We start from the raw sequence: 16,040 nt of genomic DNA, 5'->3' as shown, positions 1-16,040 counted from the left end.
TCTATGTCTCTCCTCTACTAATAGGCCTTCCCTGTCATTGCTCCTATAACATTCATCAAGACACAATCATATAACAAACAACACTATATTACCGAAAACAAGTCAAAATTCTGAAACTAAATTTAAATTGATTACTTCTTCGTGTCTCTTTCTTGCCATTCTTTTAGAACATCCAGTATGTGTGTACAATTGCTTTGAATGATTTATGGTATTTTTTCTACACTTCTTCTATGAACAAAAAGACAAACATAAATGTTAACGGGATAAATTAATACAATGTTAACGGTCTATAACATAGCCATGTACAATTTCAGGAAACACAAAAAAGCATAAGGTAAAGATATTTTGGGTAGAAGTGTTTCCACTATCACAATAAATTTAGCATATTTAGTTGTAATTCATGACGGTTTAAAATTGAAAATAATGAAATACCAACTCAATATTTGTTACCTCTGTGTCCTCCTTCAACCGATATTCAAGAAACCATTTCCAGTGATTTGCATTTATTTCTGATGGTTTACGCTTGATATTTTCCTTAAAAGTCTGTTCGTTGTCATAAACCTTATAAATCAAATGATTTCTTGCGTTCCTCCAGTTTCATCCTATTCTTTGTATAATTCCCAGCTTTATTCTTCCTCTTTGATCGTCCTCATAATGAAAGACTCGCTACAAATAGTTCAGATCATAAGATAACATAATATGCATGATAAAGATCTTCTATCAGTGCTTTCTAACTGTCATTGTAACCACTTAACTTAAACTCCACATCCATACTACATCACATAACTTTATACACGAGTGATCAAATCAACACACAAGCAAATAGATCGAGAGCTTTCGATCATAAAAACTTTATCCAAAAGGCTAAGTTCAAAGAGCAAGTTTCACAACCAATATAACCATATAAAGAGCAAGAAGCACAACCAATATAAGCATGCCTAATCACATAAGGCCACTCACAAATGTATGTAATCTCGTTGGTAGTATAGTTCTACACCAACAAACAATCCTCCGAATAAAAAATTTTGGTTTTGTCACAAGTACAAACTCCAATAAGAACTAACCGAAGTATTTAAACCTCGGGTCGTCTCACAAGGAATTACAATGAAGTAGTCAATTATTAGCTATGAAGATGCAAAGGGAGTTTGATTTTGTAATTGGCAAGGAAATAAATGGGCAACAAAGTAAATTAAACTAGCAATTAAAGGGGTTGATTGATAAAGATGCAAGAGAGTAAAGAGGCAAGAAAAGTAAATCAAGCAAGCAATTAAAGAAAGCAAGTAATAAAGAGAGACATTCATGGCAAGGTTTGAGAATATAGGCTTTCTATACTAGTCATACAATGATTAATTCATCCTATTTAGTCAACTCTGGCAAATGGAAGAAGGTATCATGTTATCTTCACATAGGGAGAACGTCAAACAAGACTAGTTAATCACATCACAATAATAAACAAGAATTTATCTTATTACGTCATCCCCGATGATGGAAGAAGGTATCATATTATCTTCACAATCGAAGAAAGTCTAATAAGACTAGCTAATCTTAATCCAAATGTCCTAATCAACTACCTAAGCGAATTAGAAAGAGATTAGAGTTAATGAAAACAATATTAGCTAACAACTCTAGATCACTAACATGAGTTGGGTTTTCATGGCTCAAGATTGCCTAATTACTCTTTCCAAGCTAAGAATGCTCAAGATCTACTCTAAAGACCAACCAAGCATTTTATCAAATACTTGGTGGGTATGAAATGAAAGCATGGTAAAAGTGCAAGAAATATTAAATCTACCAACTACCAATTGCAAGAAAACAATAATAACAACTCAAATCAACAATTAAATGAACATCAAACATCAAATTGCATTAAAGGAGATCCAAATCCAACATGAGCATTCATGAATATAAAAGAGGTATTTTGAAATAAAATTAACAAGAGAACCAAGAAGAATTGAAGTGTTAAAACAAGAAATTGTAAAGGAAACAAGATGAAATCAAGAAGTTAGACCTAGATCTAAGATGGAAATACCCTAAGAACCCTGATTTTAGAAAGAAGAGGGAGCTTCTCTCTATAAAAACTAAACTACATAATGGAATCCTACAACTAAGTGCTCCCCCCTTGCCCAAGCTTGAATTCTGCATGAAATAGTATCAGAAATGAGTTGGATTGGGCCCAAAATGTTTCAGAAATTGTTGGCCATGAGTTGCCTTTAGTGAGTCACGTGCAGTTTCCCACGTGTACGTGTGATACACGCGTATGCGTCTCTAAATGCCAAGAAACTATAGCAAATTTTATATCATTTTGAATTCCCAGATGTTAACTTTCCAACACAACTAAAACTGCCTCATTTGAATCTCTGTAGCTCAAGTTATGATCGATTAAGTGCGAAGAGGTCAGGATTGACAGCTTTGCTGTTCCTTCATTTCTTCATGAGTTCTCCCACTTTGCATGCTTTTCCTTCATTCCTTCAATTCAATGATTGCCTTCTAAACCTGAAATCACTTAACAACATATCAAGGCATCAAATATAATTAAAGTGAATTAAATTTAGCTATTTTAAGGTCTAAAAAAGTATGTTTTCATACTTAAGCACAAATTTAGGGAGGATTACAAAACCATATAATTTCATTGAATAAATGTGAAAAAAGTTGATAAAATTCCCCGAAATAAATACAAGATAAACCACAAATTGAGATTTATCAGCCACATAACTTGGTCCACATAAAGATTAACAAGAGATTATCATACACACAAAAAATCATAGTGGGTGGACCTTGATCATGAGCTTCAAGAACAAAGAGACCCTTGACAAAGATGGCTCAATATTGAGTATTTGTTTTTCAGTGATTAATGTTAGCTGGGAACAAGCGCATGCTTGCCACTCTTACCCTCTATATTCCCTTATAACATACACCTTATCAGTAATAGGATCAACTCAAATCTTGATGGACCGCTCACCTGATCATACATGCCACAAAAATTCACAATAATGATAATGGAAAAATCTCCTTCAAGATATGAGCAGAATCCCCCTTGCTAGACCAGCTTAGTAGTGATCAAGTATATATCACTTCATTAAATAATGGTATTAGTTACAAATACAATCTGTTAAAACTTTTTGGTAAAGGTACCCATCAAATCCTACAAAGGAATCAAGCTGAATCTCTTCTACAATAGCTTTCTACAGGCAGGGACAAAAATAACAAAGTTGAAAGGTGAAGGAATTTTCGGTCGGGAGGGTTAAGGAGGAGCGGACTAAATATTAACAGAAAAAAAACATATAATAATTAACCACCTTAAACAGACTTACATATTATCAGAAGACACATCATTATTCATGAATAATTCGCAGCAACAAAATTCAAAGCAGTGAACAAAAAGTAACCCAACATGCACTATCCTTCTCTAATTTACCTGACAAAAATAGAAAAATAGAAAAATAGAAAAATAAAAAAATCCACCTACTGATGGAGAATAGCAGAATGGAAAAACAACAGAACAGGAGCTAGTCAATAATCAAATAATCTCTCAATAAAAAAATTAAAACAAAAAAACATTCATATTTTCAAAGTTAGGAGGGTAACGGATTCCACTTGTGCAAATGTGTACCATATTTATTTTCTTCTGACATTTTGATTTAACCAAAAGTCATAAATAATAGCTAGTCACTCTCTAATTGGTTTCTATAAAAGCAACTTTCACAATCTCATAGGTTTACAAGTTTTATTATTATTATTATTATTATTATTATTATTATTGGTTACATTGCTATACACGAAAGACTGGATGATTTGGAACTAAGCTATATAATAAAGTAATGCAATTTCCACTAAACAAAAGAGTCCTTTTATATATATATATATATATATATATATATATATATATATATATATATATATATATATATATATATTTTTTTCATATTCTCTACGAATTTGTATGCTCGATATCATGTGTGTGCATCTTAATCTTTCCATTGTATTGTTCATTTAAGAGAAAAAAGGAGCATTTTATAATTGAAAAACAGTTGAACGACCCAAAACAACTTCAAACATCAGTATATAGTTACTTTATCAACAAACTTAAAAATTACCTTAACCTGGTCAAACGCATGCTCCTTGCAAGCCTTGTTCATTGTTTTCTAACTACTTTCACAAATTGGTAGCTGTTGAAAATCAGCCCCCAAAGTCCCTAAGAACCCGCTTAATAGGCTCGCTGCCTGACCAACTTGTTGCAAAACTTTGTTATGTTGGAGTACGATCTTCCTTCCAGGAGGACGTGCTAATGCCTCCTTAACAGTCAGCTCCATATAAGAAGTCACGCTATTTTCTAACAAAGGAAAAAGCTTTAAACGTTAGTTTACTAAGATAATTAGAATTCAAGGAGAAGATTAATCACAGTTTCTAAGATACAAGCAAAAAAATAATACCGATGACATCAACTTCCCAAAATTCGGTGTCCTTTTTTTTGCTGTTAGCATTGCCTTGACGTTCAACTTCATGCGCGGCAAACAAGTTGTTGACATGGTCATCGAACGACTCAACCTCATCTGCCTCCAGGTCATAGTCTTCATCTTCTAAATAGTCAACTGCAACTTCATGTAAATCCGGATGCTCTTGCGTGTTGCAGGAGCTCGGGTGTCACCCATCTCACATGACGAAGCTAGCCGTGTTTCATTGCACGGTGGTCAAAACAGTACAGCATTAACACGAGATTGTCAAGTACTGTTGCCGAAATGTGGAGGTGGAGGTGCTCTAGCACGTCACTGTGCACTTGAAGTATTTGCTCCCGTATCCTTCGTTCCATCCGTGGGCTAAAAACAAAGCAGTTAGTACATCAACCAATTTTTTTAGTATTCCCACAAAGGATATTGACTAAAAGTCTATCCTAAAAGGAAAGTCAACATTTGAAATATGTTTTGCATTACTTAACTCACCAAAGTAGCATGGGTTTGACTATCAGGGACAGCAACAGTTCTGGCTATAGTACTAACGGTGTATCGAGGTTTCCTAGGCATTTGATTAATCTTTTACACAACATAAGGTTATTAGACAATTAGCAAGACAACGACAATGTAAAAATCAATAGTTCACCAAATTCAAACCTTCACCAACAGAATTCTGTAACAAAAATAATTTTTAAAAAATTACAGAGACTAATTTAATTTTTCTTAAACAAGGAACATTTACTTGGGTACCATTATTTATTTGAAGATCTTTTTCTATATATTTAGCATTTATCCTAAGATCTTTTCAAGTAATGAAATATGCATAATTGAAAATCTAGTTTTTTAATATCCAACTCTAAAATCTGATTTTTAATTTGGCTTTCTGAAATCCAAATTTAAAGTCCAATTTTTTTTTTCGAAAATCCTGGTTTAAAAGCAGATTTTTTAGCCTCAAAAACCAGATGTTTTAACCAACATTCCAATTTTAAAATCAGATTTTAGAAATTCAAGTTTCAAACTAGATTTTTTTAACCAACAATCTAGTTTTAAAACTAGTTTTAAGAAATCCACGTTAGCAACATTTCACTGGAGTATTCTTTCTATCTAATAAGAAAGGAAATGATAAATACTAAGTAGTTGACACCATTTTTGAACTTTGTTTTTGAATTTGGTTGTGACCAATTAATGTGCATGCTAGAAACATGAGTTAGTGTGTATATTAAAGGTTAAAATCATTAACATAAAATCTCGAAATGCATAAATATCACAACCAAAATGAGTTTAAATGCACTAATATCAAAATTCATAAATATCATAACCAAGAAACGAACCAAGAATCAAGAACAAAAACAGATAAAAGATCAACAACAACATACACTCTAGATCCAAGACTCACAACCAAAATCATACTAGTAAAAAATAGATCAAATAATTACATAACAATAGAAAACATGGTCAACCATCAACCTTAACTAGGATCAGAAAATCAGAACCAAGAACAAAAATAAAAAAATTAATCAGTCCATGTATAAACCATAACCACCATCAGATGTGCTCAAGTCCAATAATCCCTAAAAATTATAGACCCGATTTTTATTGGAACAAATTTCTTTAACAACATAAAGAAAAACTCAGAACAGGAAAAAAAAGTAAAGAAGATGAGAAACAATGACAGAAAACAAACCAGAACTCCAGAATACGCGGAAGCAGATGGTGACCCACTGACCCAGAAGCAAGAAGGATATATAGTTGCCTGTGTGACAGTCAGTCGGCAGCAACCCCACAAAAAAAAAGATTTATTAAGTCCGATCCATAGCAAACTACAATAGTTACATAAAAACTCAAATCAGCATCATGAGACTTCAAAAACAATAAATTAGGGTGCAAAAATGATAGAGGATAATTTCAGATTTTATACAATTATTGAAAAAATAGTCGTCAATCAAGATAATATTACTATGACATTCGATGAAGCTATGAGAATGGCATATTATGAATTTAAATGGCTTAATATACCATCAGTCTAGTTAAATTTAGGATGAATTTTACAAAACCAAACAAAATTACTCCAAATAAACAAAAGCATTGGATATCCAGATACATGCAGGTAACAAAGCAAAGTGCATTCCGTTTGAGGATTTGAAAGATGTTTATACTTGCTCTCTTCTAAATCGAACACTTATTTCCAACCCAATAACATGCAAAACCAACGAATTTCAAAGTGTTGTTGCTTCTGAGATAACTGAACCTGACAATATACATTGACCACATTATGAAACATGGATTATTGTGAATTGCAATACTGACACCTGCAGCAACCCTAGCTCAAGACTATCACAGAAAACTGTTTCCAACAAAAATCGAAGGGCCACAAACCCACTCTAACCAACGAATGTATCACAGAAACACCAAAAGCATTATTACAAAATGCATTACATACCTTGACAACGGGGAATACAAGTGGGTTCCGCCAGATAAAGACAGGGGTCTCAAATAACTTGCTTCACAGTGACCTCGGAGGCGATGAAAATAGGAACAACGTTCTAGACGACTCGCTAATCGATGAACACAGGGACGCCATTGCAGATAACGACGGAGGCTGCTACGCCGATCACTCCAAGAATTCCAAACGACGAAGATGGGGGCGACCTTCCAAGGAACAAGGGCCGACGACACGCACGATGTGCAGCGACGGCAATAGAAGGCGGTTCGGCATTAATGGGTGGTGGTGCTCTAGAGGATGAAGCTGACTGGCGTTCTTGCGTTACACTTAGAAGGGTTTGTGATATGGGGTTTAAGCTGCCTTAAGGTTTTTTAGTGTAGGGTGAAGGAGGCGTGAAGTAGGTAAAGCAGATGGGAGAAACGGAAAGCTAAAATCTTGGGTGATTTTTTCATTTCCTATGAATTTCATCTCAATCAAATTATTCACCGGTTAGTTAACTAGCTAACAGATTTAAAATTTAAGAATTTAATTTATCAGATTTTAAAAGCCCGTTTCTTATTATAATTATTTTATCCTTTTATTTATTTAATTATAAAGAAAAGAAATGCCTTCTGTTTAAAAAGTTAGTGATTGAAACTGCGGGGATAGATGACAAATACATTTTTTTATCTTATTTTCAAAACAAACTTGGTTATTAGTTATATTTTAAAGATGTTTGGAAGTCTATATAATAACTTATTTCATCTCGTATAATCACAAACTCAATAGCTCAACTATTCTTCTTTTCAAATGTTAAGAGCCAAGAGTCTTATGTGATTTTCTTGTATTTTTTTAATCAACTACACATTCATCCAGGTACCACATTATCAGTGCTAGATGATCATTTTTTTCCAATGTGTACACTCAAATATTCATTCTGCCCAATCGTGCAACAAAGTGAAAATCTCATTAATAGAATTTTTAAACTCGTTTTTTTTTATTTGGATGACCATTTTTATTGTTTTATTCTATATTTACCATTTTCATTTTTTCTGATTATTTTTATTCTATTTAAGGAGAGACTATTAATTGAGGTTAAAGCCATTTTATATCATTAATCCTTTTGTGGTTTTTTTTTGGATTTTGATTGTTATTTATGATAAATTTTATTATTATTAAATTATTCCTCCATTATTGTAAGGAATACAACATTTTTAAATGATTTTTTAGTGTAAAATTTTTGAAAATGTTTCCTTAAAGCGATAAATTTTTGGAAGACTATTTTTAATTTATTAACTCTTTTACTCATTTTTGTTATCTTTCACCTACATGAATTATGTGAGTAATGATTTATTTGTAAATTTTTTAGTCTCTTTTTTATGTCAACAATTTTTTTGGTTTGTGATAACAATATACCACATGTTTATCCAATTTCTATCTGCACTAACAATATTTATTATTAATTAATAGTCAACTATTAATGCATTTTGATGTTATGTGACATATTGAATTAATATTAATGTGTATATTTTTTAATTAAAAATATAAATCCTAAATAATTCTTATCTTAATACATAGGTAAATAAATTGTCTCATGTTTATATGTGTATTTATTGTGTTCCTCTACTAAATACTCACTCCACCAATATATATATATATATATATATATATATATATATATATATATATATATATATATATATATATATATATATATATAATTAAAAAGAAAATAAGTTGAATTGATTATCCTGAAACAAATTATTGGTAAATTACCTAACCGTTATGATGTTTTTTTTTTACTAAAAATATTAATATTGGCATCCTTTTTTATTTTTTCGCGATAAATTTTTTAAAGTTTATTTTTAGTTTACAAACTCTTTTGTTTCTTTTTATAGACATTTCAAACTTTTGTTTTGGTATCTTGGACCTAAAAAAATAAGATGAGTAATGAATTATTTGTATATTTTTAGTACCGTTTTTAATTCATCGAATCTTTTGGTTTGTGATAACAGTATACCACATGTTTATCCAATTTCTATCTGCACCAACATTTAATGTTCGTTAGTATGCATTTTGATGTTATGTGACATATTGAATTAATATTAATGTGTATAATTTTTAATTAAAAATATAAATCCTAAATAATTCTTATCTTAGTACATAGGTAAATAATTTGTCTCATGTTTATATGTATATTTATTGTGTTCCTCTACTAAATACTAGTTAATACTCACTCCACCATATATATATATAGATATATGTTGAATTGATTATTGTGAAACAAATTTTTGGTAAATTACCAAACCTTTTTGACTTCTTTTTTATTAAAAATATTAGGTCATGGATTCCTTACTCCTACATTTTTGTAGGTTTATCATTAACCATCATAAAAATAATTATAAAATGTACCCCGTTTTTTTTTTAAAAAAATTGACTAATTAGATTTTGACCCCTCAAATTATTAGTTTTTAACTTTTCTTTCTTTCTCTTTCATTTTTAGATTCAAAGACATTTAGAGAAAAGAGGTCTGCTAGGGTTTCCTCTTTTTATCAATTTCTGCTAGAATTTTCAATCTCTGTCTCTCTCTCTTCCTCTTCCCCTACCGAAAATCTCAATATCTTCCTCTTCCCCTTGCTGCCGCAACCTGCGCCCGCCGCCGCGCAAGACGCCGTCGCCGCCGCGCAAGACGAAAAACTGAGAAAGATTACAGTTCTTGGAGAGCATCAACGAGACTGATTAAATCTCCTTCCGAAATAGAGTTCTGAGTGTTCTCCCTAAACCTCTCTACCAGGTTTCTTTCCTTTAGATTCATTCATTTCCTTCTTTGTCATCCTTCTTATGCAAAGTTTCATTAGATTGAACTTGTTCGAATTGGATTAGTCATTAGATTGAAGATCATGCCAAACCCCTTTAAGCTAGCCAAGCAAAGTTTCTTAATTGAATATCTTATTTTTGTTTAAATGAACTATGAACTATGCATATATAATCAATGAGGAAAATGCTATTTCAGATAGAATTTTTAGTTATTAGCAGAGCTAATCTTAACAAATTATTTTGTTATTTGTAAATTATCAGTCTATAATTAGGAGTTTTACTTTATCTTTTTATTAAATATCAAGAAAAAAATGATCTTTATAGTGATTTTTAATTCAAACAAGTACAAATATCAAATTTCCCATTTACTTGTATATAAGAAAAAATCTTTATTCAAATATATGGGTTTAACATTGTCTTTTGATATGAATTAGCAATCTGGTATATCCAAGAAAAAATATGGCCAACAGATTATTATTTTTACCAAAACAAACGAAGGAATCAAGATCTGGAATATCTCTTGGAATCATAAAATCAACGAGGCATTCTGTTATTTGCTTGTTCTTAGTACTGTAATGATGTCTTGATCTCATTATCCAATTATATTTATTTGATTATTGTCTTAGTGATAAGTTGGAATTTCTGATGAGAAACAAACAATTTGCAAACCCAGCAGCTTAGTCAGATCATGGCTTCTCCTTCTCAAACTCACCACAATGTTGCAATGCGGGTCCTTCTCAAACATCCAAAGGTCGATTGTCATTTTGTTTGACAAAAAGTTCAAGCGGGTGTGATGAAATTACTTTCAGTTCCTTCTTCTCGACAATTGATCGACATCCTTATCAAATCTTCCTCCACTCAATCGTTTGATGCTAATAAATCTTCCTAGAGAGGTCTGCTAGGGAGCACAAAATTGGGGCAATTGGTAAATTTTAAATTGCTTTTGTTACTATATTACCCTATTTGGTTGCATGTCATTGTTTTCATGTGTGTTTTATGTAGATATTAGATGTGCTTCTCTTGTAGGTTTAACTCTAATGTTATGTTTTGTGAAGCTGTTTTAGTTTCAATATTTGGAGATTGATTTCCCCATCATCAGGTAGCTTTTTCTTGCCTTGTAATGATTCAACTCTTAACCTGCAGAGAGCTTTTTTAAATTATCCTCGTTTTAGCTTTTTATTGTTATATTTCAATCTCTCTTGTCCATCCTCTCATTTCTGGATTCTTTTTCTTCTAATGTTTCTTGTATTCAGTCTTCATTAGAACTTGATCATTATTTGTATCCCGGATAAAGGTGATGAATCAGGGCTAATCATACTTTATCTAAATTTTTATATGCGGTAAGTTTATTTGTACTTTTCCTCCATTTTTCCAAATAGGTTATTAGTATTAATTTTTTTTCTTTGTTATTTTGAAGTGAAATATGTAGTTTGTGTTTTCTTTCTCTTGTTAACCTATATTCATAGGATGTGATTTGGTGGGGATGTATATGGATAGAGCAAAATCGTTGCATATTTGATAGGATAAATTATAGTTCTTTTTACTACTGAAACTATTTAGTCTTTAAGTTCAGTTGTCTGTCTGTGTGTGTAGCCAAATATAATACCCAGAAATTTGATATTGCTCCACTAGTTTTTCCTACCAGAGTTGTCTGCCTGTCATTACTATTGCTTTGATTCCTAAACCAATGTGCTGTTTTTTGACCTTTTGTGTGTGTGTGTGTGTGTGTGTGGCTATGCTTAGCCAAATATAACACCAAGAAATTTGATATTGCTCCACTAGTTTTTCCTACTGGAGTTTTCTACCTGTCATTACTATGGCTTTGATTCGTAAACCAATGTGCTGTCTTTGACCTTTTGGATGACTCTAGCTGAAAACTTGAACCACACTGCAGTATGATGTTAGCTTTTAATATCTCTACTTATGACATTTTCACTTTGCTAGATATTTGAAGCAACAAGCATCTTTGGCAAATAGATCGTTATCCAAGTATAATTTTTTTAATACATATTTCTACAAGAAGCTTCAGGATTCTGTTTTGGTTAAGATAATATATTATCTTTATGCACATGCATAGCTGTATATTTAATTCAATCTTTGGAAAGAGCTCAAGAAGGGCAAACGAAGCATAGAAGTGCACATCATATGTGCACCATATGATATATTCAACACCTTCCAAGTACAGAAACCTTCCAACATCATCTCTGTCATATTGCTGGTCCATCATTGCCAGAGTAACACTAGCATCACTTTCTTGGGAGAGATCACCACGATGTTTTTCATCCACGCCATCTACCATACAATCAACATCACTGGCACTATCTGTTGTATACTCAACATCATAGGTGCTATCTGTTGTACGCCCAGCATCTGCACCTTATCTACGACTCACTTTGGCTTCAGTCACTTTGACTTCTGTATTTTCCAGTTCTTTTACCTGATCCTGATTTTTTTCCTCATATTTGAAGATGGCAAATGCGAGTCTGGAAGACAGATCAAAGAGTCTTCATTTATTAGACTAATCTGACAATAGCAAGATCTACCAAAAAGCTAGATTTTATGCAGGTTACTCGATCACAAAACAATATACTTAAATGAATACATACCAATCCAAATTGTTCCTCCAGCAACAATTAAACAATGTGAACTTGTACCTGTAAATGAAAATTTAGTTATATTATCTAAACCAACAGAAGCTTCAAAAGTAAGAGTTGATCAAATGGAGAACAGTTTGATAAATATGGGGAGAGGATGATCTAGGAAAGATTGAGAGAAACCTTTCTTAGTTAAAATAAATAACAAAAATTTACAGACAGAAGAGCTAGTCATGAACTAGCAAAGAAAAAAAAGAAAAGTTCTGTTTTATGTTTTTTGCACATACTGCAGAGGCTCTAAGCTAATATATACCTGGCAATTATCCATAACAAACAAATACACAAGTTGATGCTTAAAAATTAAAATGTCTTCATGCTTAAACAGAGAATTACCATTCTAGTAGTGACTCATCCTGAAGAATAGGATTTTGTCATTTCTCAATGTCTTCTTCCCACCGTTTGTATTCTGTTTGGAATTTAAAACATAACAAGGTTTGTAAATATTACTGACAGAATCTAAAACCACTTAGAAACATTACTTTAGAAGCATTCATATCTTTTATCCCTTTTACGGTGTGTGTAGATCATAACATATAATACTAATGCAGATAAACCATAGTAAGGAAGAATATCAACTTCAATCCAATCAGACAACATACGAGTTAATGCATTATGGGCCAAGTCCTTTGCGGCTCTCTCAGAAGTCCCATAAAATTTTGTGTATCTCCTGCAGAGTAAAAGAATTGAAATTATTCAAACAAAAGCGCACCACAAAAAAAAGGTCGGCATACTACGTTTACTGAAAGTAATTTCATCACACCCACTTGAACTTTTTGTCAAACAAAATGACAATTGACCTTTGGATGTTTGAGAAGGACCCGCATTGCAACATTGTGGTGAGTTTGAGAAGGAGAAGCCATGATCTGACTAAGCTGCTGGGTTTGCAAATTGTTTGTTTCTCATCAGAAATTCCAACTTATCACTAAGACAATAATCAAATAAATATAATTGGATAATGAGATCAAGACATCATTACAGTACTAAGAACAAGCAAATAACAGAATGCCTCGTTGATTTTATGATTCCAAGAGATATTCCAGATCTTGATTCCTTCGTTTGTTTTGGTAAAAATAATAATCTGTTGGCCATATTTTTTCTTGGATATACCAGATTGCTAATTCATATCAAAAGACAATGTTAAACCCATATATTTGAATAAAGATTTTTTCTTATATACAAGTCAATGGGAAATTTGATATTTGTACTTGTTTGAATTAAAAATCACTATAAAGATCATTTTTTTCTTGATATTTAATAAAAAGATAAATTAAAACTCCTAATTATATACTGATAATTTACAAATAACAAAATAATTTGTTAAGATTAGCTCTGCTAATAACTAAAAATTCTATCTGAAATAGCATTTTCCTCATTGATTATATATGCATAGTTCATAGTTCATTTAAACAAGAATAAGATATTCAATTAAGAAACTTTGCTTGGCTAGCTTAAAGGGGTTTGGCATGATCTTCAATCTAATGACTAATCCAATTCGAACAAGTTCAATCTAATGAAACTTTGCATAAGAAGGATGACAAAGAAGGAAATGAATGAATCTAAAGGAAAGAAACCTGGTAGAGAGGTTTAGGGAGAACACTCAGAACTCTATTTCGGAAGGAGATTTAATCAGTCTCGTTGATGCTCTCCAAGAACTGTAATCTTTCTCAGTTTTTCGTCTTGCGCGGCGGCGACGGCGTCTTGCGCGGCGGCGGTATGTTGCGCGGCGGCGGGCGCAGGTTGCGGCAGCAAGGGGAAGAGGAAGATATTGAGATTTCCGGTAGGGGAAGAGGAAGAGAGAGAGACAGAGATTGAAAATTCTAGCAGAAATTGATAAAGAGAGGAAACCTTAGCAGACCTCTTTTCTCTAAATGTCTTTGAATCTGAAAATGAAAGAGAAAGAAAGAAAAGTTAAAAACTAATAATTTGAGGGGTCAAAATCTAATTAGTCAATTTTTCAAAAAAAAAAAACGGGGTACATTTTATAATTATTTTTATGATGGTTAATGATAAACCTACAAAAATGTAGGAGTAAGGAATCCATGGCCAAAATATTAATATTAACATCTCTTTTTATTTTTTCGCTTATTTATGTTCTATTTAAGGAGAATCAATAAATTGATTTTGTGGCTATTTTATATCATCGAACCTTTTGTTTTTTGTTTATTATTATGTTTGTTGTTTTTGAAATATTTTATTCATGTTCAATTGTTTCTAAATTATTGTTTTGAATATAATTATAGTAAATTATTTTTTATTATAGAACTTTTTGGAAATGTCTCGTTAAAGCGATACATTTTTTAAAGCTTACTTTTAGTTTACTAACTCTTTTGCTTCTTTTTATAGACATTTCAGACTTTTGTTTTGCTATCTTGCACCTACCAAAATAAGTTGAGTAATGAGTTATTTGTATATTACATAATGTTAAAGAATTTTTTTTATTACAACTATTAATAAAGAATTTACTCTATTTTAAGATATCCCATATTTTAGTCCCTTTTATTTTTTTGATGATTCATGTTGTATTTAAGATGAAAATAGGGATTGGTTTTAATTTCTTCTTATATCATTGACCTTCTTAAACCTTTTTTCTCGATTATTTATGTTTTTAAAATATTAATCATAAATTATAATTGTATTCCTCATAGTTAAATTATACCTAATAGTAAACTATGTTTTAAATTTGATTGTACATGTTTAGAATACATTGTAACTCTCTGGAAAAATGAAAATAAATAACAAAGTTCAGATATTGTAACCCTTTTTTATTTACTAAAATAATAATCAAAGTAATTAGTTATTCCTTTGAATTGAATATAATTTTGTATTATAACCATAACATACACGAAATGCTCATACACTATTCCTTAAAAAGTCTAACAACAACATAAAATATAAATTACACAACATATATTTTAATTCCAAGTAAAATTGTATAAATTATATCATGCAGATAAAATACCCTAAGCTATTTAACATTATTTTAGTGTTGAACAAGTTGTATCATATTAATTGTTAAACCATATCTTCGGTGTATAATAGATATGGACAAAACCTAGATTCTTAAGCCACGAGATAGCATAGAATATAAACGAAGACTTAATAAGTTCCTAGACTTTGTATTTGCAAATGCATCATCAGATGATATGATAAAGTGTCCATGTCCACAATGTGGGTTTCAATATATGCAAACAAGAGAGGATGCGTACGACCTCCGGTTGATAAAGCCCTTTCCCCTGGATATATTATGTGGTTGCGTCATGGTGAGAAACCAGCTGAAGAGAGCTCTAGTTGCACATCGATAGTTGAGAAACCTGCAACCGAGGTGAATCCGTATTTTCAAATGGTGCATGAGGCATTTAACTTCACAATCCCTCATGGAAGTGAGGAGACCACAGTGGGCAAACATGTAGAAGACGATGATCTGGAGTTGCTGTACTTGTACGATGGTCCAAGCCACGAGGCCCGGGATTTTACCTATCTTCTTGTGGATGGAGTGGAGGAATTATATCCCGGCTGCTCGAAATACTCAAAGTTGTCTTTCCTAGTGAAGATTTATCACATTTAGTGTGTGCGCGGTGTGAGTGACAAGGCTATGTCGATGATTTTGGACTTATTGCGGGATGTATTTGAGCAAGCCAAACTCCTGTCCACATTGTATGAAGCCAAAAAATATCCGAAAGTTAGTGATTAAAAACCAAA

General features: G+C 31.9%; 1 long non-coding RNA gene across 2 annotated transcripts; it reads right to left on the bottom strand.

Moving 5' to 3' along the window:
• Positions 1 to 1,918: 1,918 nt before the first annotated feature.
• LOC130973777 (uncharacterized) lies at positions 1,919 to 7,278 on the bottom strand. Of its 2 annotated transcripts, none has more exons than XR_009084287.1 (5): positions 6,889 to 7,278; positions 6,133 to 6,268; positions 4,431 to 4,814; positions 4,095 to 4,330; positions 1,919 to 3,415 (listed from the first exon to the last, which is right to left on the bottom strand). It is a non-coding gene; the product is annotated as an uncharacterized LOC130973777 (long non-coding RNA). The 2 variants fall into 2 exon arrangements; XR_009084286.1 differs by having other exon boundaries at positions 6,133 to 6,201.
• Positions 7,279 to 16,040: the final 8,762 nt, after the last annotated feature.

This window comes from Arachis stenosperma, chromosome 4 (assembly GCF_014773155.1).
Source record: "Arachis stenosperma cultivar V10309 chromosome 4, arast.V10309.gnm1.PFL2, whole genome shotgun sequence".
In the NCBI taxonomy this organism is placed as follows: domain Eukaryota; kingdom Viridiplantae; phylum Streptophyta; class Magnoliopsida; order Fabales; family Fabaceae; genus Arachis; species Arachis stenosperma.
Note: the sequence above shows the minus strand (reverse complement) of the source record. Positions and strands in the feature narration are given on the sequence as shown.